Source organism: Hibiscus syriacus, unplaced genomic scaffold (assembly GCF_006381635.1).
Source record: "Hibiscus syriacus cultivar Baekdansim isolate YM2019G1 unplaced genomic scaffold, ASM638163v2 tig00111239_pilon, whole genome shotgun sequence".
Taxonomy (NCBI): Eukaryota; Viridiplantae; Streptophyta; class Magnoliopsida; order Malvales; family Malvaceae; genus Hibiscus; species Hibiscus syriacus.
Genome location: NW_024063031.1, coordinates 104,453 through 126,472, shown reverse-complemented (window position 1 = coordinate 126,472; position 22,020 = coordinate 104,453). Strand labels below are relative to the sequence as shown.

Below are 22,020 nucleotides of genomic sequence, written 5' to 3'. Positions count from 1 at the left end.
AATGACCAAGTTAATGAACATGGTAAATGTTGTGATCCATGGAGAGAAGCCACTAGTGAATCCCATTTTGGATGGAACTATGAATGAAACTGAAAGGATAGTGGAAAGAGAACCTATTAAGGAGCCGTATATTTCAGGTCAGCTCCAAAAATCAAATGTAGTTGTAGAAGGTTCCACTGGGCCAACTATTAAGGAAGATCTAATGAGGGATAAATTTTTCCTTGTGAGAGATAAGTTTTACTCAAAGAAGAGGTTCATAAAAGGGGACCAAATGTTGACCAAGAAAGCTAAGAAGGATCAACCTCTCATGATTAAAGGTTTTAACCCTTTACAATCATCAAGTCAGGACACTCAAGTTCTATCTATAAAGTCATTGCCAAGTAGACTCTCGTCATGGGGACTAAATGAGAAGATAAAGAAAGTGTAGGGATTTTAGTTCCCCCCTTCTAATTTTCACTTGAAAAACTACATTAAAAAATGCTAACAGTCGGATTGGTTACACCGTGATATGTTCAGCCACAGTGGCCCCCCGAATAACAAGTGGACCTATAAGAAGATTCCTTGGATAAACCAGAATGGAACTCCAGTTTGTTTAGTTAAAGTTCCTAGTAACCCTGAGGATCCTTTAGAATAAACAATTCAGGGGGTGCAAGGTAGAAGAGAAAGGGATAAAGGTCCAAAACTCGGACGTCGTCGACTCAACAGAGAATGCCTGTGAAGAACATAAGAGGCAAAAGGATGAAAAAGAAAATTTAAGCAGAAGGGCCTCCATAAATCTAATATGAGACTGGCCCGTGGGTTTGAGAATGGATAGGGTTGATGTAGCCAGGAAGACACCTCAAACTGCTTCAACAGGGGATTCTTGCGAGAAACATAAGGTGCAAGAGGATCAAAAAGAAAATCCAAGCAAAAGGGCTTCCATGAATGTAGTCCGAGACTGGCCCGTGGGTTTAATAATCAGTGGGACAGAAGCAACTTTGAAGACACATCAAACACCTATATCAGATTTCCTGAAGGCAAGAGGGGTTCTGGGAAACTTAGAAGTTCTGACGAATATTACGCCAATCACAGCTGCAATATGCATTCGGGATCCAACCAAAACTGTCACCACCGAGGAAAATCATTTTGGATATAAATTTGGGCCCAATTTCCACCCATAAAAGAAAATACTGATAAATCACAAAGAAATGGGATTTTCCCAAGAAGCTGCTCAGGATGAAGCATAAATGTGTGCGTCTGAGGGTACATCAAAAAGGGACCTGGCAAGTGAAACAATTGAAAAATGGGGAGCAAGTACAGATGAAGGCCCTAATCCAACTAGTGGGGCATCCTAATGAGGCCTTATTCCATTTTACAACATCCTATTTGAACTTGTTTTTTTGAACATTCTCATATTTCTTTTTGTAACTTGTTTTTGAACTTCTTATATTTCTTTTTTATAAGGATATTTAAATGAATTTATGTTAAGAATTAAATCAAATTTACAACATGAAATTCTTTGAATATCACCTGAGTTAAGAAACTTTATGAATGATCGGAGTTATAGGTCTTTGACAAAGTGATATGAACAAATAATGACCCTTGGTTTTACCCCAAAAGACACACTCAAACACTATATCCTTCTCTTGCAGGGACTAATATAGCCTTCTCCTTTAATAAGGGAATGAACCAGAGGCTTGGTATTAGGTATGTATAGGAGCGGACAACATGTGACATCCTTTGCATATGAAGTTACTATACTTTTTTGAGGACGTTCAGTGATGATAATGATCTTCACAGATGGAATAGTCGAGTAGATGAATCTAGTTTAGGCCAGTTTCTTAGAAATTGAACTCTAAAGATGAGATTCACTGACTTTCAACAACACCTAGACTATAACATGTTCTTCTTGACAAACTTAAGAAATTGTATTCGTATACCCAAATTATAATATCATATATATACAATAAAGCTTGAGCTGTCCCTCTAGAGCAATTGGTTAAACTCCCCGACTTTATGGATAAGATTCAGCTAAGCCTAATAAAGGTGATTATAAAATATATACAATAAAGCTTGAGTTATCCATCTAGAGAAATTTGTTAAACGCCCCTGCTTTATGAATAATATTTATCTAGCCTTATAAAGGTGATTATAATATATATGCAATGATATTGAGCTATCCCTCTAGAGTAATTGGTTAAACACCCCGGCTTTATGGATCCAGTTAGCCAGACAATGGCAAATTAAATCAAATTTATCTAAATATGGAGTTTTTGGTAATTATGGACTAAGGGAGTTAAGGAACACCTGTTATAGTTAATTTCACATGAGCACTCATGAATTTCATTTTTAGATCGATAATTCTACACTGCCTTTGTTAGAGGAGCCTACGTAGTTTGAACAAATGGGAGATTTCAAGGAATTGGAATAGAAGGTCTAGTAATTAATTATGCTAGTTGCGTCATTTTGTCCGCATCCGATTAAAATACCAAGCCAAGAAAAAAGGGCATATTGCGATGTTAAAAAAGAAATGACATTTTGGTGGCCAGAAGCTTAGAAAATAGGAAGTCAATTTATCAATTTAGATATTTGTCAAAGAGATATAACTCTAAAAGCATTAAAGAGCTATTAATTCCTTTGATATGCTTTGAACTCATGTTTATGATTTGATTTAATTACGAGCCTGAATTAAGGGGTAATATTTTACAGAATTCTTCTATTTTCATATCCTTTTTCCCTCTTAAAATAAGAGAAAGGAGAAAAACATTTTCAAACAGGGCAGTCTCAAATGTGAAAAGTCCTGAAAACTGTTGCGGCTCATTTTGCCTCTATTGAAGAAAGAATAAACAATGCCAAATTTCGAGTATCTCACATTCTTGAAGGCAAGTAGTCCGAGTGATCAGATAAAACTTGTAACACTCCCTTGTGATATTTTCAGCAACCCGAGAAGAAAATGGGGCATGATCGATTTTAAGGACCAGATCGACAGACAAAGAACAAGACTCCATCCAGGAGATAAAACATAACTAATTCATGTTGCATGTATCTTAGACATACTTAAGAGCATCACATTTATCATTTTTTTAAGCATACAAAATTTTTTGCAGCTTTTAGAGTCAAGTTTCAACTTCAAGACAAAAAATAGTTGATTCAAAAGCACATTCAGAAATTGATGGTGGTTGCTTAACTCAACAGTGAAGAGCTACACCTTAACCAACTTGACATGTTGAAATATCGACAATCAACTTCAGACGGGTGCGAGAGCCATTTCAGAACGGACCTAGTTCAGTTTAACTCAACGACGAGTGGCTAGTTTTTCAGTTAACGTTTTCAATCCAGATTCAATTCCACGACAGATGATATCTGACTGACAGAATATACCACTTGGTTTTCCCATGAAGGGGGGTCATTTAAAGAACTATGATCGGCTTAGACCCGTAAAGGGGTGCCTCCCTTCGTTTAGAGGAAATTTACAGCACAGCTTAAGCCGAGAAAAATTGTCTATCAACAAACAACTTTCCCGTTTCGTTCAGAGTCAATTTCAACTTCACAGCGAAGGATATTGGACTCGAAACAATGTAACTTACATAAGATTAGATTTCAACTTCATAACGAAGGATATCCAATTCAAAGCTCAACTTCACAACGAAGGAGCGTCTATCAACAAACAACTTTCCAGTTTCATTCGGAGCCAATTTCAACTTCACAGCGAAGGATATTGGACTCGAAACAATGCAACTTACACAAGATTGGATTTCAACTTCATAACGAAGGATATCCAATTCAATGCTCAACTTCACAGTGAATGAGCCATCCACGATTTCAACTTCAGGATGAAGGATATCGTGCCCAAGTGGATTAACTTAGTTTCATCATAAATTATTCATATGCAATAATAGGGGGTTTTCTACCAGCCTATTACAGTATAGCTCAAGGCGAGAAGGGCTATCTATCAATAAAGACCTTCGAGTTCAATTACATTTAGCTCAAATGCCTATCAAATTTACAGTATAAATCAAGGCGAGAAGGGTTATATGTCAGCAAAGACCTTCGAGTTCGATTGCATTCAGATCAAAGGCATATCAAATTCGTAGCATAGCTCAAGGCGAAAAGGGCTATATGTCAATAAAGACCTTCGAGTTCGATTTCATTCAGCTCAAGGGCATGTCAAATTTACAGTATAGCTTAAATCTAGAAAAACTATATGTCAACAAAAACTGTCGAGTTCGATTCTATTTAGCTCGATGACATGTCAACCATATAGTAGCATCGAGAAACTACTTTCTGGTTGAAGCCGAGGTCTTTAAGTCAAGAAGAAGATCTGGGGTGATCTCTCAGCTTAGTACAACATAACTCAAGGTGAGAAGGATTATCTATCAATGAAAACTTTTGAGCTTGATTCCATTCAACTCGAAGACATATTCACCGCAAGGTAAAATCAAGGAACTACTTTCCAGTCCAAATTTTCACACCAAGGTCTTTAAATCGAGGAAAAGACCAAGGTCAAGAATAGAAACAAGAAGCCACTTTCTGATTTTCCTATGATGTCAACTTCACAATGAAGGATATCGTACCCAAAATATTTGTAACATCACAAAAGTTGGGTTAGTGACCAAAATAGAATTTTTGGAAACTTTGAAGCATTAATCCAAAAGATTGAAAAATTTAGGGACTTAATTGGCAATATTTTATGCAGGATGGTTTCGTAAATAATTGATAGAGTAAGGGGTATAATGGTCATTTGATAAGAAAGATTTTTATTTCCCCTTATAAGAAGAAGTAACCACGTGGTAAGGAAGAAAAAAATGAAAGAAAGCTCTGGAGTTATCTTCTTTCTCTCGTGAGTGCTTGGCTAAACGTGAGTTGGTCTTAAACTGGTTAATTCTTTCATTTTAAACTTAGTTTTGATTTATGGAGTGATGAGAAAGCTTAAGCCAAACTTAAGGTAGCTTAAAACTCAAAGAATTAGAAATTATGGAGAATTGAATGTAAGAAGTGCATTAGTAAAAATTTGAATAAGAAGGTTTAAATGAATTTGGAAGTTGAATTTGACTTGTCATAGGTGTGAATAAGAAGTTATAAGTGTTAGAACAAAGTTTGGATTACATGGAAAATTTAGTGAGATTCTTAGTTTTAAGAATTTGGATGATACGTGGAAGATAATAAGGTGTTAGAATGATAGAAGTTAGTTAAAGTGTTTATAGTTGAGTTTGGTGGTATGAAAGAATCTTTAGATATGAAAATTTAGTGAAGTGTTGATGATTTTTCGGGTGAAACAACATGTTCTGGACAAGGGGTGTCGATACCCTATGAATGGGTACCGATACCCTAAGACCAATTTTGAAGAACATCTTCATGAGGTAGCGATACCTAAAGGAGGGGTATCAAATAACAATAAATTATGCAAATATATGGTTATGTAACAAAATTATGTGACAAATGAATTAATAGAATATAAGAAATTAGTATACATGAATATGATATAAATGTGAATTTGGAAACATATGAATTAATAGAATGTGACAAATATATGTATATGAATTTGACACATAAATGAATAACATCTTCATTTGTCACATAATTTTCCATATAATTCTTTAAATAGAGGAAAAGACCAAGGTTAAATGTTAAATAGAAACATATGGAAATAAGAGATAAGATATGTGAATTTGTGATAAGAATTATATGATTAGGAATTGTGTAAATAAAATGACTTAAATGATGACAGTAGAATGTGATATAAGATAAGTGGTGTAAAATAAATGATTATAAGAATATGAAATAGTAAACACTCATATATGATATGATGATATATGTGTATGTATGTATTTATTTTATGAAAGTGGATATGAGGTTGTATGATATGATAGCATGAAACATGCATTCATTGTAGAAGTTATAGTTTATATTATATGTTTTATATGCCTCACTAAGTCATAGACTTAGCGTATGAGTGTTTAACACGTAGGTTTCGGAAAGCGAGAAGAAAAGCGAAGATGAGCAAGACATGTCAGATTCTCCTTTCCACAAATCAGATCAGAATTGTATTTGATTATATGTATTTGGTTATATAGAGTGTAGTTGACATGTAGTCTAAAGATTTAATTTGTATAAGCTCTGATATGTTTTGTAAAACCAATTGATTTTAAATAAATGAAAATTAATCATTATTTTGAATTAGGAATTTAAAGTTTAGTCATTTTGTAAAGAAAAATGATTGAAAAGTCAATGTGACACCTAGGACTCGGATCCGGGTAGGATACATGTTGGGGTGTTATATTTAATGGTATCAGAGCTAAAGTTTAGTTGATTCTAGGGTTTAGAGTTTATCAGATATATAAAGCCATAGCTTATGAGCTTGAAACAGGGGAATCATATTGTGTATAGATAAGAGTGCAGTTTGATAGGTTGAATGAATAGTTGCTAAGTTGGTTTAAATGAAACGATTTATGCAAGTAGTTGGTGGAGGATTTTCACTCAGATTAAAAGAATGTTATTGGTGTTGAAATCGTTCCTTTTTCAAGATGTAGTTACTGGTGTTAAAGTTCTAGAGAGAGAGCTCAAAATGATTAAGAGAACTGGTATTTATAAAGATGAGTATTATAAAAAAGAGACAGAGATTATGGGTTTCCAAAACAACCTTGGTTAGAATCAGTTGTATTTCATGTTGAAAGATCAAATTCGATGAAAGTCAGACCCACTTAAGTAGTAGAGTTTGGTACTGGAAGATTAAATAAGGAGTTATAAGATAGGTATGAAGTTAATTGTAGATATGAAAATGGTGAATTAGATTGAATGTTATGTTAGGAATTATATAATTTCAAGAAAAAGAAGAAGTATCTAAAATGTATCAAGTGATGTAGATATTGTTCTGAAGAGTTTAAGAATGGGTACATTAGTGATCAGTTGTAAGATAAAAGAAGTTGTAATGCTTGAGTTTGAACTCAGAAAATTGCATTGTGTATGAGTAGGAATGCATATTTGATAAGTTATGTAAATTATTGATGGGTTAATTCCGATTGGAAATGATGTATATGATTGGTTAATTAGGGCTTGTGCCCTAGATTGAACAATTACTATTGACTAGCTGTAATTTTAAAGGTGATAGAGTTGTAAGATTTGGAAAAGATAAAAGGATAGGTTAATTAAATATGGAGTGGATTTGAATATATTTATGAATTATGATTATGTAGATATTATGTAGTCAAATAAATGAGGATTTATATGTTTGAAGGGGGCTTTAAGAAAGTAGAACAAGTATTTTAATAGATTAAGGAATTATTTAAAGTTGGTATCTGATGAATTAAGTAGAGGCAATACAAGTACAAGAGATGGTAAAGAATGAGGTTCAGTAAAAGAAAAGTTAAACGTCAAAGTTATGAAGTTGTTCTTAAGATCGATAATCAGAGATGAGTATAAATTTTGAAACAGGAAGAAAAGATATGATCTATATGGTAAGAAAATTTGAAAAGTGAAGAAGATAAGGATTTGTACGTTTGAAGAAGTTAAGGATCAGATATGATAAAAGCTATATTGAGGCATGGATTATAAGTTTGATATAGAAATAGGAAAAATAGGTAAGGTTGCATAAAGAGATTGTTTGATTTTGTAAAGTGTATGTTTTAATCATATATGATGAAGGGAATCAGTTGAATTATGATCTTGAGTACTAAGAATGAATGTAACTGTTTATATGATAAGTGACATGAGATGGATTTTCAACAGTCAAAAGTAAGTAGAGGAGGAAACATGAGAACATTAGAAGATATGTTCTTATTTGTGTGTGAAGTGAAAATTTGAGGACAAATTTTCTTAAAATGATGGGAGAATTGTAACATCCCAAAAGTAGGGTTAGTGACCAAAATAGAATTTTTGAAAACTTTGAAGCATGAATCCAAAAAATTAAAAAAATTAGGGACTTAATTGGTAATATTTTGTGCAGGATAGTTTCGTAAATAATTGATGGAGTAAATGGTATAATGGTTATTTGACAAGAAAGATTTTTATTTCCCCTTATAAGAAGAAGTAACCACGTGGAAGGAAAAATGAAAGAAAGCTCTGGAGTTATCTTCTTCCTCCCGTGAGTGCTTGGCTAAAGGTGAGTTGGTCTTAAACTGGTTAATTATTTCGTTTTAAAGTTGGTTTTGATTTATGGAGTGATAAGAAAGCTTAAGAAAAACTTAAGAAAGCTTAAGAAAAACTTAAGGTAGCTTAAAACTCAAATAATTGGAAATTATGGAGGATTTAATGTAAGAAGTGCATAAGTGAAAATGTGAATAAGAAGGTTTAAATGAATTTGGAAGTTGAATTTGACTTGTCATAGGTATGAATAAGAAGTTATAAGTGTTAGATCAAAGTTTGAATTACATGGAAAATTTAGTGAGATTCTTAGTTTTAAGAATTTGGATGATACGTGGAAGATAATAAGGTGTTGGAATGATAGAAGTTAGTTAAATTGTTTATAGTTGAGTTTGGTGGTATGAAAGAAGCTTTATATATGAAATTTTAGTGAAGTGTTGATGATTTTTCGGGTGAAACAGCCTGTTCTGGACAAGGGGTATCGATACCCTATGAATGGGTACCGATACCCAAAGACCAATTTTGAAGAACATCTTCATGAGGAATTGATACCTAAAGAAGGGGTATAGATACCATAGGTATCGATACCATTAGTCAAGTATCGATACCTGTAAATCAAATTTAAATTTTGTATCGATACCTAGTCGTGTATCGATACCCTTCTAAAGGGAAGTATCGGTACCATACATAGGGTTATCGATACCACTTAAGGGAAAATGGAAATTTTGTTCATTAAATAGTTAAAGATCGAGTTATAATGTTTAGGCTTCTGATAATTGTCTTGGGAATTATATTTATGTAGATATTGAGCCTAAACAAGTTCCCGAACAATTGGCAAGTAAAATTGATCGAGAGCAAAGTTCAGAAAAGTTGACAAGTAATAATCATCGAGGATAAGATAAGATATCGGTATTGACTAGTGATGCCAGGTGAATGCTTACTACTAGTTATACGAAGTTTTATGGAAATAAGACATGCGATGAGTCTATTTCCATATTAAAGTGTATGAATTCATGAATACAAGCATGTGTTTGTTAGGATTTGTATATGTGCATAAGTATGACATAGATTATGTGATTAAGATTGATAATGTGTTGATATGATTGTGGTGTGTGACTTAGTACTTGAATATGATTGTATGTGTTATATGTTATGGTATATGATATATGATATAAGTGAGTACATGTTAGTGTAATTGTGAATGAGTATAAATGATTTATGTGAATTATATGAAAGTGAACTATGTGACTATGTGATCATATGAAAATGTGATAAAGAGCTATGTGAAAGAATTGTGTGATATGAATGTGAATATGTGAAATGACATAAAAAAAATGCCCATGTTATGTGAATTGAGAGCTAGACGTAAAATTGGCATGCCAAGAGTCGAGGGATTATCAGTGGTCCTTCGGGGCATAGTGGTCCTTTGGGACAAATATTCAGTGCCCCTAGTGGGAATTTATACGAGCTGTGGTGACAGCATAGTGCACAACCTCAATGAACTCACATATCTTTAGTTCTCACAAAGGGTACATGAGCTAATAAAGAGATAATGTAAATAAACATAATATAATTGTTATATGTGATTGAGCATTTGGATATGAGTATATGGGTTGCATTTATTGCATATGTTATAGTTTATAAGTGAAATATGTTTGTATGATATATTTGAATGTAAGAGAATATAATAAACTTATATGATATGTTATAAGTAAGTACATAAGACTTATAGTGAACTCTATAATTGTATATAAATATATATACAAGTAATGAGGTGGTGGACGATATGATTAATGAGAATTGATATAAAATAGATAGTATATTAACTAGGAAACATGTATAAATAAGTACAAGAGTATATTAGATAAACTGTATAGGAATATCTATACGTTTAAATAGAACTGTGATCTAAACTTGGTAAATTCTTAAGTGATATGAAATTTAGTATAAGGATCTAAGAAATCATATGAGAACATCAGGGGAATCATATAACAATAAATTATGAAAATATATGGTTATGTAACAAAATTATGTGACAAATGAATTAATAGAATATAAGAAATTAGTATACAAGAATATGATATAAATGTGTAACAAGAATTTATAGGTTAAATGTTAAATAAAAACATATGGAATTAAGAGGTAAGATATGTGAATTTGTGATAAGAATTATATGATTAGGAATTATGTAAATAAAACGACATAAATGAAGACAGTAAAATGTGATATAAGCTAAGTGGTGTAAAATAAATGATTATAAGAATATGAAATAGTAAACACTCATATATGATACGATGATATAAATGTATGTATGTATTTATTTTATGAAAGTGTATATGAGGTTGTATGATATGATAGCATGAAACATGCATTCATTGTAGAAGTTATAGTTTATATTATATGTTTTATATGCCTCACTAAGTCATAGACTTAGCGTGTGAGTGTTTCACACGTAGGTTCTAGAAAGCGAGAAGAAAAGCAAAGATGAGTAAGACATGTCAGATCTCCTTTCCACAAATCATATCAGAATTGTATTTGAGTATATGTATTTGGTTATATAGAGTGTAGTTGGCATGTAGTCTAAAGATTTAATTTGTATAAGCTCTGACATGTTTTGTAAAACCAATTGATTTTAAATAAATGAAAAGTAATCATTTTGTTGAATTAGGAATTTAAAGTTGAGTCATTTTATAAAGAAAAATGTTTGAAAAGTCAATGTGACACCAGAGACTCGTATCCGGGTCAGATACAGGTTGGGGTGTTACAAGATTGACCCAACTTCACGATGAAGGAGTTATCTGTAACACAACAATACCGAAGTCTTTAGGTCAAGGTTCAGCTTCAAGACGAAGTGTCTTAGACTAGAGGACAATCCATGAGTTACTTGCCAAAGCTTTGAGTTCGGTTTCAACTTCGCGACGAAGGATATCGTGCTCAAAATTTTCCAGTTTAACTCGACCTCACGACGAGGGAGTCGTTTCGTGACCAGCCTTAACATCGGATTTCAACTCTACGACAGAGGACATTTGATATTGACAAAATTTGTGTATTTTAATCCTTGCTCTATTTTCGTAACACGATAATGAGCAAAGAGGGGCAACTGAAGACACCTAATTTCGTCCGTTTCAATTAATATTATTATGTTATATAATATTAAAAATTATATTATATAATTATATATATTTCCATTAATTTTATTTTTACATGTTCATGCCCAAACAACGTTTTACAAACCCAACCATAGCCCCAGCAGTGGACCTGTTACATGCAGGCAGCCCAGAACCTGCTGGAGCGAACCGAAGCTGCAACCCGAACCAGACCCGAATTATAACCTGAATCGGCCCTGAAGGTTAGGGTTTTTGAAACCCTAGCAAGTTAGTCTCCTCAGTGTCGCATACTCGTTCCAGTCACATCCCCCTCATCCAAAGACTCCTCACCACAACAGTAACCCATGGTCGTTATTCTCGGCACAACAAATGTGGTTTTTGACACCAACAAACAAAAAAAAAACAATAATAAACAAGTTCAGTCGGAGTCAAATTCTCTAAAAATAAGACTCTTTTTTACTATAAATAAAACATGTAAACTCAAAAATACAAAAAAAAGATACGACGAGGAAATCATACAAAAATAGAGAGATTCGACTGAGGGAAAAATCATTCAAAAATAGGGGAGTTTCGAAAAGAAAAAAAATAAAAAAAGATTCGAAATAAAATAAAGAAAAAGAAATAGGAGAGAAGGGAGAGACAAATCGCTTCATATTATAGTCGGAGGAACGTTGAGAAGCCGAAGAATCACCGGTCTCCGAATCGTCGAAAGGTAAAGCGCTAGATCTACGAATCTAGGGTGATTTTTAGATGAAACTAAGTTGGGTTTCGGGTTGGGGAAGGTGAGAAGAAGCATTGGGGGTTTGGTTTTATTCCAGCCGCCGTGCGCCGCCGCAGTATTCCCCGTGAACTGCCATGGTTGACGCTGGCGTCTCCTATCGATTTATTCCCCGACGAGGAAGGTTGAGAGAGTTTTCAACTCTCTCTCTCTCATTCCTATCACTGAAATGAAAAAAAATGAGAGATTTAATTGGAAAAACTGGGTTTTTGGACTTAAATACCCTGTGCAATACGGTGTCGTTCTGAAAGGGACCTTCTGTATATTTTTAGCGCGTGGGTTTATTACACTTTTGGTCCCTTATAATTTGTAATTTAAATGTAAAGATACTTAATGAATTTTATTTTGAAGGAATAATAACTTATATTCCAATAGCATCATCAATTATAAGTTGTTTGATACAATCAGATTCATCTTGGAAGAACCAAACAGGATTGTGGTTCGATAAGGCCCATTAAGCTAAGGTATGGGCAACTCTATTAGCTCCCTACTAACATAATGCAATTTGAAGGAAGGGTGGTCAGCTAAAAGTATTCTAGCCTCATTAGGCAACAATCCAACTGTAGAGATGTCCTGGGTCTTGTTTTAATTCTGGTTAGACAACCTGTAAACAATCGAAATGGCATCGCCTTCAACAATCACATTGTTCCACCCATTCCCAGTAGCAAAGCGAATACCTTGAGTGAATGCTATAGCTTCAGTGGATTCGGCCGTAAAATGAGGGTCGATTTTCTTTGCCAATCCCCCAAGGACCATTCCGTGTGCGTCACGAGCCACAATACCAACCGCCGCTAAATGTGAATCCTTACAATATGCTCCATCAAAATTAATCTTGACCACATCTTGTATTGGCTTGCTCCATTTGCGTGATCTGAGAGGATGATAATCAATACTTGTACAACATAGTGGATTCGAGGCTTGCTTAAACTCCCCGATTAGGTTCTAGCTTTAAAGATAATGTCTCTGTCCGATTGAAGCTCCACATCATGCATACATTTGTTTTGTCGGTTCCAAATATTCCATAATAAGGCGAGAAACAAATCAAAACCTTCTCGGTTCAACTTGGACTGAACACATGTTAACCATTGGAGGCATGAATTTCCTTCCCAATCATCAAGCTCTTGGGGGAGGCCCGACATCACGAGGACTGTCTTCGATTTGGGGCAGTCTTTAATAGCATGTAATGCCAATTCCAGCTACATATTACAAAGTGGGCAGATGCCTTCTCCAAGATTGGCCTATTTGATTTTTGTCCCCGATGGAATAGCTTCATGGAAAAGGTGCCATCCGAAAATTCTAATTTTTGGGAGAACATTCGCCTTAGCCACTGCATTCCAAATGCCTTCCGCGATCAAGGTTGGACTGTTCTGAATCTTTAGCCAATTGTATCTCGATTTAGCAGAGTAAGAGCCCGAACTGTGATGACTCCACAAAATCTTATCATCGTAGACTGGTGCAATCAACGTGTTGAGTACCTGTGACGCATCCTCACTTGAAAGCACTCCTCTTACTTTGTGATCATCCCATCTAGAACAACCTGGGATCAAGAAATCCACCATTTTTACTGGCTGGTCAACACAATCCAAGTACCTTTCCTTCCATCGAATAGGTCCGGAGTCCCCCCAATTATCCGAGAACATTCTAACCTTGCTATCAATACCCACCCCCTAGAAAAAGTCATTCTTAAGAGCGTCTTTGGCCTTCCTAATACTTGCCCACGCGTAAGAGTATCTATCCCCAAGTTTTGCCTTGAGAAACGACGTGACTGAGAAGTATTTAGCTTTAAGAACCTTGAAGGCCAAAGATTTCTCATCATGGATGAGTCTCCATATCTGATTGCCAAGGAGGGAAATATTAAACAACTTAAGATCCCTGAAACCCATCCCACCAAATTTTTTAGAACGTCATACCTTTTCCCACGCAATCATCACCCATCCTCTGGGAGCAGATAAGACCTTGCTTGAGACATAATATCTTCAATAATCCCTTCTGGGAGCAAATAAAAAGACATTGCGTAAGCTGGAAGGGTCTGAACAACCGACTTGATAAAGACCTCTCGACCTCCAAAGGAAAGGAGTCGCTTTGTCCACCCTTGAATCCTCTTTGTCGTCTTGTATTTGATAAAGTTGAACGCTGGTCGTTTCCTTTCCCTACTGTAAGAGGTAATCCGAGATAATTCCCTGGATCAAGGGCCTCCACAACTCCCAACTCATTCAAGAAGCTCAACCGATCCGCAGCAGGTGTATTAGGGATAAAAAAGATGCTGGACTTCTCAAAGTTCACCTTTTGACATGAGGCCTTTTCGTATTAAGACAAGATACTCTTTATTCTGTGCAACTCTTCAATCATATTCTAAACAAACAAGATATTGTCATCGACATATAATAGGTGAGAGATCTTCGGTCCACGCATACTAGCTCGAATGCCCTTAAGTTTGTTCCTCCTTTGAGCCTGTAGAAATAATGCTGATAGCCCTTGAGCGTAAAAAAGAAATAAATAATGAGATAAGGGGTCCCCTTGTCGGAGCCCCCTTTGACGAGTGAAAGGGTCTGACAAATCACCATTAATTCGAACTTGGAAATACACAGTGCTAATACACTTACGAATAAGATTAACAAAAGAATCATTAAATCCCATACAAAGCATAACATCAAGAAGGAAATCCCATTCAACTCTATCATAAGCTTTCTCCATATCTAACTTAATAGCTGCTCCCTTATTAGGGCCATTTTTGGAACCCTTAAGATAATGAATAAGTTCGTGGGCTACTAAAATGTTATCGGAAATACGCCTACCAGGGACAAAAGCACATTGGTTTTCTACAATGCAAACATGCATTAAGGGCTTTAAACGATTAACAATAGCTTTGGACACAACCTTAGATATGACCGAGCAAAGGCTAATCGGTCTAAATTTTTTCATTAACTTTGGACTGGTTACTTTGGGAACTAGCACAATTATAGTACATTTAACAAAATGAAAGTTTGACGAACCATTCAAAAGACTTAAACAAAGTTCTACAAAATCACATCCAATAATATCCCAAAAGGAGTGGAAAAATTGATAAGAAAGGCCATCAAAACCTGGAGCTTTCGAAGGGTGTATTTGCGAGAAAGCAAGGGTGACATCCTCAGCGGTGAAATTATGGTAGAGCATTTTATTATCCTTCGGCGTAACACATCGAGCTATGGCTTGTAGAATCTCTTCATTGGGTGTTGCGCCTGAAGATCGAAAGAGAGAGGAGAAGTAGCTATAGGAAACGTCAAATATGTCCTCCATTTGATCACACCATACCCCCATTCACTCTCCAACCCCTCAACCCAATTCTTTTTTCTACGACCGTTTGCTCTTGCATGGAAGAAGATTGAGTTTCAGTCCCCATCTTTCAGCCACGCCACACAAGATCTCTAAAGCCAATAAGCCTCATCCTTGTTCATAATATCCTTTAGCTCCACTAAGACTTTCCTTCGCTGCTTGCAAACCTCATCTAAAATCGACACCGAGTTAAGATGGAGGATGTGGTTTCTGAGGCGCTTCTCATCACTTTTTGATGACCCTCTTCTCACCCTTTTCCATTTGCTAAGTCTGTCCCCTACTTTCATAACTTTGGTAGAGAATGAATCTTCATTGTTCTCCCAAATCTCTTTCGCAATGTGACGGCACTGTTCTTCATTGGCCCAGCACGCATCGAATTTGAAGTAGTTATTCCTAAGAGATCGAATAGAGGGAGCACTCTCCAGGCTAAGGAAAACATCACAATGATCTGAAGCAGCAGTCAGAATCGTATCCACTGAACAATCCGGAAACAAGAGTTGGCAGTCTTTCTTTGCCATATACCGGTCAATGCGTTCACGCACAAAAGACTTCGCCCGAGTTCCACTAGCCCAAGAGAACCAACCAGTCCTAGGTCAAATGTCCCACAGATCACCTTGAAGACATCTATGAAAATCATCCATATACACCCTCACCCGTCTTTGGCCTCCTTTCTTCTTGTCTGGATGAAGTATCTCATTAAAGTTTCCTCCCATACACCATGGGAGTGAGGAGGTAGTAGACAGATGAGTAATCATATCCCAATTATGCTTCTTGTCCGACAACGCACAACGACCATAAAAGCTGGTGAATCTGAACCGGTGCTCTTTCCAAAGAACCTCCACATCAATGTGGAGATTCGAAAAGCTCTGAAGAGAAACATTAATTTATTCCTTCCAAAGCAACATCAACCCCACACAATCATCCACTCTTTCAACTGAAAAACATCCGAGCATCCTCGTTGCAAGTCGTATAGACTCTACTTTATTTTTCTGAAGCTTAGTTTCTAAGATAAATACCAGCAGTGGGCCCTTTTCGGAGATGATCCTCTGTAGCTATCGAATTATCGCTGGGTTCCCAAGCCCCCGACAGTTCCAGCACAAAATCATCACGGTGACTGGTGGGGCTGGACCTCAACCACCACTGTTAACAGAACATCTCATGTTTGTTCCTCTGGAATCTCACTTGGATCCTCCTCTTCGCTGGTACCGACTTTAGAATTCATGGTAGAATTTGTGATATTCGCCTCTTGTCGATTCAAATGCTTGAACTTTTTCTTTCCTTTACTCGGCTCTCCGCTCTTCCTCTTCCCCGAGCTAGAAGTTCCCACCTCAGCCCTCTACTTGGAGTCCGATTCAGGTGCTGCTCCTCTTCCCTTGAATTATCTAGAACCAAAAAGGCATTCGGGAAAGAACGTGGAAGAGAGCTTTCTAGTCCGGAGGGGTTAGTAGGATCTGTGTCCTACTCTTGATTTGAGTTGGAAGAGTGCAATAGGTCCCTCCCCAGAACCCACGGTCTGCCTTGGGGAACTCTAGTTGTCCGATCCAATAATGGGCTGTTGCCCGAGCATCATGAAACGTTCATGATTCTCATTCTCAATGTATATTATTCATTCCCTTCTTCTTCTACTACCTTCCTTTGATCATTTTTTAGTCGTCACTCGAAGCCACTCCCTAAACTGTAGGGGTTACTGCAGTTGTTCCGAGAACCCCGGGCATTCAGTTAGCACATGCCCAATGATTCCACAACGATGATAGAACGAATGTAACCGTTCATATTTCAGCAAACACTTTCTCAGTTGACCATTTGCAAGCTGCCCCATCTTGGCGCATCTACGCAATGGCTTTGTACAGTCAATCTCCACTCTAACTCGGAGATAGTCTCCCATCCTTCCTTCCCCGGACCTCGTGTCAGTTACAATAGTTTTCCCTATTTTGTTTCCAATTTTTTCCGCCGTCTCGAGTCTTATAAGTCCCAAAGGAAGCTCATATATTCTCACCCAAACTGCTAAAGGACGAAAATCAAATTCTTCTAGACTTAGTGTAGGATCGAAATGTGCTAACGCCAGAAGAGTTCCTTCAAAGCTCCATGGAGTACGTTTGAGAATGGTTTACTTATCAGAAAACGTCTTGAACTTGAACAATAACATGTTATCTTTCAGTATGCTGGAGTCCGTGAGCCTTCCATAACCCCATATTGATCATAATACCTGAATAACTGCCTCGCAATCAACTCGCTTATAGCCAATGATCCTTGCAACAACCCACTTGTCCATTTCCAAGAGATCAGCTTCAGAAATGACCCTTGGAGGAGAGATGTCCTCTGATTCTTCCTCAGTAAACCTCAGGTGCTTCATCAAATCCACAACCTCTTCCTACATGGTTAGAATAATTAGGACGTTTGAGGGAATTTGGGCGGAGGCAGCCGCACAAACTAATCAGCCAAAGAGCACTTGAGAAGAGTAATTCCAGAATTCAAAGACAAAGATAATATACTTCCTTTTGTTTGTGCGATATGCATGTACAATCTTCCCCCTATACTTCTTTTTCTATCATGGCTCGGAATCTAACCAAACTGACAAACTGTTTTTCCTTTTGATTTTCCTGAATTCCAATCCTTACCAACCCCTTTTACTCTTTTTAATTTGATTATAGAAGTCTTCAATTGGCCAAAAATAACTTTTTATGCAAGTTATCAATTCCCCAATAGAAGAGAAAATACACACTGACTTTCCAGGCTATACTGTTGCTGTAGATTCGGTAAACCTGCTCTGGCAGACGGGACTTCAGTTTGCCCCTCCTATCCTGGTCCCAACTAGTTTCACCTACCGTCAGTTTTGAACAGTAGAACACCATACTGCATTGATGGACACAAATTTGATGTATTTTCTATTTACACCTAAATAGAGATAATATTTGTACTTCCATCTTAAAATACAATATTTCATACTTCACCTTTCTTTGACTCTTCCAAGAAATCTCTCCAACTGTCCAATAAGATAGACTAAATCTTCCTTCGATTCTTGTGCACCTGCCTTGAACAATCCTTCCTTGCTGCGCATACCTTTTATCCCGGAACAACGTAGGAGTCTCCAAGAAAATTTCCCAAATATATCCTGGTAACACTTCTAAGATTAACTCTTGTCTTATCCCATCAACCATCTGTCCAAAATCTTCTCTACCTTGAACTTTCCATCCTAAAGATATTTCCCCTAACCAGCTAATTCCCGTTCTTTCATGAAGGATGGTCAGCCCTACCCTAATGTACCAAAACATCAACAACTTTCAATTCCATACTTTAGCAATTTTTACTGTGTACCGGCTTCTATACCATTCTAACTCACCCCTCCTCCCTCGGTATGAGTGCTCCAATCATCTTCCTTCTTACCCCTATAAGAAACTCCTGATTTTTTCGGCCCCAACTTCCATCGATCTCTTTTGTCGGTTGTCAATTCTTCCTGATTAAACAAACTCTGGCTTCTTACCATTTTTTTCTTCCAAAACTCCTTCCTTCTCTTATAGAACCCATTATCATGAAAACATGTCCGAATGTTCGCAATAGCTACCATTCCTCTCTCTAACGATTTACATTGCCATCTACCCTTAAGGAGGCCCTACAAAACACAAAGAATGAATAAGTAACGACAATGGTAATAAAAACATCTCGTACCTTCAACTTCCATCACTAAGGATGAAGAACTAAATTGACTTTGGACAACAAACTTATGATCCAATCCTGAGAACTTGAGAAACCCGTTTAAAAACAATCGATTTGAGGTCCAACAATGAACCTCAACAACCTGGATTCCATGGAAAAACATGGAAGAAACCGAGAAAAACAAACGATGACACCCAACGCCAAGAAAGACCTCTAGAGAAAAGGGAGAGGAAAATCTCTCACTAAACGCTCGCTACCAGTAGACATTGAACTGTCTGAAACGATGACACTTTCTCCACTTAATGAATTTTATTTTCTCTTATTTCGAGCACCTACGTTTCATTAATTTTATTTTAGCATTGTTCATGCATATTTTGTTATTATTATTAACATTTGACTTTAGTTTCAATGTTTGAAATATTTTTCTTTTAACCATTGATTTCAGTTGTTTATTTATTTTCTTTAATGTTCGAATTTGGTTATGAAATTTGTAAGTGTTTCATTTTAGTCACCATTTGGTATTTGATTTAATTATTGTGTGGTCCTGTATGTTCTACTTTTATTTTATTTTAGTCCTTATTTTTTTTAATTTGTGGGTTATTTTCATTTATTGTCCCTGTATTATTTAATATTTGATATTTGGGTTCTGGTTTGTTTATAATCTCTATCCTGGTCCTTTAAGTTTCTATAATTTACTGTTTTGGGACTTTAAATTTTTATTTTTTCTATTTTAATCCTTAAACCTTTTGTTTTATTTATTTATTTTATACATATATGTATATATATATTTTTTAATTTTAATATTTTTCCTTATTTCTTTTAATATTGTTATATATATATATATTGTTTATTTTTTTACACTCTCTTTATTTTTTTGAGACTGAACATTTTTTTCATTTTATTTTCATTTTCATTTTTTCTCTTAACATTTTTTTGTTATTTTCTCAATATATTTATTTATTTTTCCCCTCTCTTCGATTTATTTAATATTTATTTTCAAATCTAACCTTTTTTGATCGTTTAGGGGTAATTTCAATCAATCAAAGGTAAGCAATTCGAGTTGAATTTTTAAATTTTAATTTTAATTTTTCGCAAATTAAGACAACCGACAAATTAATTGGTACCGAAAGGGCAGTACAAGGGTGCTAATCCTTCCTTGATTGTAACCGACTCCCAAACTCGACACATTTCTAGTAAAACGCAGATCAGATAAGATGGTGTTTGATCTACCTAAATATTTTTTAAAACGATCTGTGGCGACTCTAACCCATTATTTCAAGTCGAAGCCCAATTCCGAGTCCAACCGAAAGACGGCTACGACAATATGCTGAGTTTGTAATGTTTTCCTTCTAAAGTTATTATATTTTACGTGATCGCCGGAAAAAGTACTAGTTTCGTCGACGATTGGACTGTGACTTTTGAATTGAGAAGGTAAAGAATTTTAATATTAACTTTTCAAGTGCAGGGACTAAATTCAAAACTTCATAGAAGTAGGGACTTTATGGCATATTTTCCACTTTCTAATTTGTCAAAACTTGTGTCATTGAACATAGAATCAACCTGCTGTTGTGAAAACAGGACCTGAATGGTGGGCTGAGAGACAAACCTGGTAAGTCTAGAGACCATTACCACACATGTTACTGTTTAAGCGGCCTTTCTGTGTGTCAACGTAGCTGGTTGGAAGACGAGGATGCTCCGCCATTGCCTCGTGCCGTGTTAGGTCCGTATTTGAGTCTCTTGGAACCAATCCACCCTCTCTATAATGTTGTATTAGATCGCTACAAGGAAGCACATGAGTTCTTCACAAGGTCCTAAGCATATTTTCCGGGATTTGTGGGTTTGGAATGTAATCGATAGTCGACCGGTGCTTTACCAATGACCCGGAAATGAACAGAGGCATCGAGAATCAAGATCGAATCCTCCTATGTTTAGGGTTCTAAGAAATCAGGTGAACCAGGACTGTGGATTATGTGTGTAGCAAAATCATGGATGCGGTGCAATTGTATTTGATTCCTATAAATATAGGCTTCAATTTAAAATCGTTGTAAAATGTATGTAGGAAATTTCCGAATCCATGTTGGAAGTTAAAAATAAATTAATTTAAATGATTTTCAAAATAATTTAATACTACGATACATTAAATATAAATTTTAAATACTTTTAAATAAGAAATATAAATTATTCATAAAATATATTTTCTTATAATCATCAAAATTTAACTAATTAGAAGATTAATTTGAATTAAATAATTAATTTAAATCGAGTATCATATAGTTTCAAGATTGATTTGTCTTACAACAACAACAACAACAAAACCCAATTCCCATATGTATGGGGTAAGGGGGAGGTAGGGTAGTAGGCTACCCCCAACGCCAGGTTGAGAGTAACTTCCGTGGAAGACCTCCGGCAGTCAGAAAATTAAAAATTTAGATAAAATGCAATGCATGTATAAATAAATACATAAATACATAGCTAAACAGTATTCATATGCAGTCATTAAAATCATATGTGCGTCTGTAACGGGAATTAATCCCTGCATAATAATCCCTGCGAAAGAATCTCTGCATATAGACATAAACATAAGATAAGATCCGGCTAAATTTAAAAGAGGAAACATGAAGAGAATGACACACAGAAGGCAACGTTAGCAAGCCCAGTTCTAATCCTTCATAAATACCAATAACAGAAACGTATAAAAAGTATAAGTCATGGAAAATACTACAAAGACATTAAAAGAAGACAGAGATGATACACCCTATAGATGTGACCCACACTACTCGACTACCCTAGTCTTTAGCCTCCATATTTTCCTATCAGAGGTCATGTCTTCGGTAAGGGCTAAATCCCTCAAATCAGATCTCAAGCAGTCTTCCCACTTTCGCCTTGGTCGTCCTTTCCTTCTGGCACCGTCGACTGTAATCGACTCTACCCTCCTTACCGCATCCGACGGTAGTCGCCTAAGGACATGCCCAAACCACCGTAGTCTTCCCTCCCTCAATTTTTCGGAAACAGACACCACCCCCAAGGACATCCTAATAGCAGAGTTTGTCGTCATATCCCTCAGAGTCTTACCACATGTCCATCGAAGCATTCTCATTTCTGCGGCCT

General features: G+C 36.0%; 1 pseudogene; it reads left to right on the top strand.

The window, feature by feature from the left end:
- The window catches only part of LOC120157298, a 77,384-nt pseudogene extending 56,629 nt beyond the window's left edge, over window positions 1-20,755 (top strand).
- Window positions 20,756-22,020: the final 1,265 nt, after the last annotated feature.